The sequence below is a fragment of the Vicia villosa genome, linkage group LG2 (assembly GCF_029867415.1).
Source record: "Vicia villosa cultivar HV-30 ecotype Madison, WI linkage group LG2, Vvil1.0, whole genome shotgun sequence".
Lineage (NCBI taxonomy): Eukaryota > Viridiplantae > Streptophyta > Magnoliopsida > Fabales > Fabaceae > Vicia > Vicia villosa.
The window spans coordinates 208,830,431-208,833,522 of record NC_081181.1 but is presented as its reverse complement, the minus strand read 5'-3'; the positions used below and the strand labels follow the sequence as shown (position 1 = coordinate 208,833,522).

Sequence of the window (3,092 nt, the reverse complement as noted above, 5' to 3'; positions counted from 1 at the left end):
GCAGTTAGGTGCTACAGCGGCAGCGGTGGCTGAAGGAGTGATGGTTAAATTCTCGATCTTTTGAGTTAAAGCGTCTACTTTAGCGTTAACGCGGTCTATACCACTAATTTCGTACATTCCTCCTTTGGTTTGGGCTTTCTCTAGAGCGGCGCGTTCTCCTCCCCATTGGTAATGGTTTTGTGCCATGTTCTCTATGAGTTTGTATGCTTCATCATGGGGTTTGTCCATTAATGCTCCGCCAGCAGCGGCATCTATAGTCATTTTAGTGTTATATAAGAGACCACCATAAAAGGTATGGATGATCAGCCATGGTTCGAGTCCATGATGAGGGCATATTCTAAGCATGTCCTTGTAACGTTCCCAAGCTTCGAAAAGCGATTCGTTATCTTTCTGGGTAAATCCGTTGATTTGACCTCTAAGCATAGCAGTCTTGCTAGGCGGAAAGTATCTTGCTAAGAATACTCTCTTCAATTCGTCCCACGTAGTTATGGAATTGGAAGGCAGGGATTGAAGCCATGCTCTCGCTCTATCTCTCAAGGAGAAAGGGAAAAGGCGTAGTCGAATAGCTTCGGAACTAACGTTGTTGGCTTTGATAGTGTCGGCGTATTGCACGAACACGGATAAATGGAGATTGGGGTCGTCTACAGGGCTTCCAGAGAATTGATTCTGTTGAACAGCTTGGACCAGTGAAGGTTTCAGTTCGAAATTGTTCGCTTCAATCGCAGGTGGTGCGATACTTGAATGCGGTTCAGCGCGCGAAGGAGCGGCATAGTCTCTAAGAGGACGAATAGCAGCCATCTCTAACTTCGGGGTGATTTGATTGATTTGATCAGTAAAATTCAATTCCTGATTAATCGGAATTTCTGCTACTTCGGGAAGGTTGCGAGCTCGACGTTTAACGTTAATGAAACGTTCGATCTCGTTAATTCGTTGTATTAAGTCTCCTCCTTGTGAACGAGTATTTGGCATACAATCGTTCAAAAAGAAAGGGAAGAATTTTCCTAGTCTCTACGGTGTAACAGTGAGTTACGATATCGACTTAAATAGTCCCCGGCAACGGCGCCAAAAACTTGATCGCGACTTTACGTGTCTATAAATCTGATAACTGCAAGTGCACAGTCGTGTCGTGTAGTTTTAAAAGATATCGAATCCACAGGGACTATGAATCGATCTACCGTTATCTAAGGTTACTATGTAAAGCTAGGAGTACTAAAATTTCGATTGTTCCTAAGGGAAAGTGATTGTGAGAAAATAAAGAATAATAATAAAAGATAGGTGTCAGCATGTATTCCGTTTAACTACAGGTAATCCGAAGGTCCATTGGCTTTTGCATAATTAAATTAAAAATCTTTACTAATTCAATTGATTAAAAATCCTCGTCTCAAACTTTCGCTCTGTTGAGTCAGACTACTATCCTAATCCTAATGTACGCTTTCGCCATCCCATTAGATTTTAGAAGAGCTTTTTGGAAACAATGTAATTAATAAAATGCCTATTTTACGAGGTTGTTATCTATTTAAATCTCCTAATCTCAAACTTTCGCTCTGTTGACTCGGAGCAAGCTAATATCCCTAACGTACGCTTTCGCCATCCCGCTCGAGTGTAAAAACAATTTTTGAAAATAAATAAGTTCCAATTAGTTTTAATACGCTTTCGCCATCCTTAAAACTAATGTCCTATGTCTACTATCCAGTTAAAGATCTCAAACTTTCGCTCTATTGATTTTAACCTTTGACCGTCCTAATCCCTCAAACTTTCGCTCTATTGGTTTTAAGACTTACTAATTAAACTAGACATATAAACCAAAAATAAGTGATAATTAATAAAACATAATTTAAGCCAATTTATTTCGGACCCCTACGGTTAACTTACTCTACATACCGACACCTTTAGTATTTTAGCCAGACATATTAATACGATTAAACATACATATATTGGTTCGGTTCATAATAATAAGCATATTAAATGGCATATAATATATCATGCAGATAAATAATATAAATAAGGCGGTAAATAAAAAACCTGAATTAAAATAAATCTGGATTGAATTGAATCTTGAAGTACTCGAACTTCCACCACAGGTTGGCTGGATCGTTCTTCGGAATTTAAATAGCAGAAAATAAAAACAAGGAAAATAAAGCGATAAATCTAACGTAAGGCTAGATCTATGAAAAGTTCACAACAATTTCCAGTGTAGAAATCGTTGTGAGAAAATAGACGGTTAAATGAAAACAGGATAAGGAAAAATAGTTCGCGGTACAATTTCGGCAGCACTTCGTTGGCAGGAAATCGGACCGATTGAAGTGAGATAGCAGGTCCTATTTATAGGAGGGGATTTGCAGTTGCTTTGCGTGAAAAGAGGAGATTCTGCAGACTTGGACGTGGAGACGTGCGTCTCCTATTCTTCAGGAAGACTTGAGACGTGCGTCTCAAGTGGAGAGGATTTAGGGAGGTGGAGACGTGCGTCTCCCTTTTTGCTGAGGTGGCAGAGACGTGCGTCTCTGCTTACTAGTGTGGCCTGGGTTGCTTTCCTTCGTGGGCTGGATTGCTCTTTTGGGCCTTTTTGGGTCCTAATTGCACCCTTCTTTCATTACAGCACCCCTTTTCGTCTTTTAAGCATAAATATTGGTCATTTAAGCTCGATTTTCTTTCCTTTTCGCAAATAGTCGTAATTGAAGTGTAAAACCTGAAACAAAGCAAATACACGCGTAATATCATAATAAATTGACATAATAAATGGAAAATGCTATAAATATCTATGGATTTTAGGCTAAATATACGATATAAAATCGTGTTATCAGCTGTCTCCTTATTCTTAAGGTGCAAGAGGGATAAGGTGACTTTTAAATTTTTAGGAATATATGTAGGTTGCAATCCTAGAAGTATTGATGCACGGGAACCAATATTTTTTTTTTGAAGGCAAGACTAATTCCATTAAACCGAAACGAAAGAGGAATTACAAACAGAAGGATCAGTACTGGGGATAAAACCCGTCCAAGTCCTAGATCCAGAGTTTTTGCCAATACTAACTAATTGATGTGCATCAGTGTTAACAGACCTACTGATGAACATAACAGACACACTACTAAAGC

The 3,092-nt window shown here is 39.1% G+C and overlaps 1 non-coding gene across 1 annotated transcript; it reads left to right on the top strand.

Moving 5' to 3' along the window:
• The first annotated feature begins 316 nt into the window (after nt 1-316).
• On the top strand, nt 317-423 carry LOC131654351 (small nucleolar RNA R71). The gene has a single exon (XR_009299392.1). It is a non-coding gene; the product is annotated as a small nucleolar RNA R71 (small nucleolar RNA).
• Nucleotides 424-3,092: the final 2,669 nt, after the last annotated feature.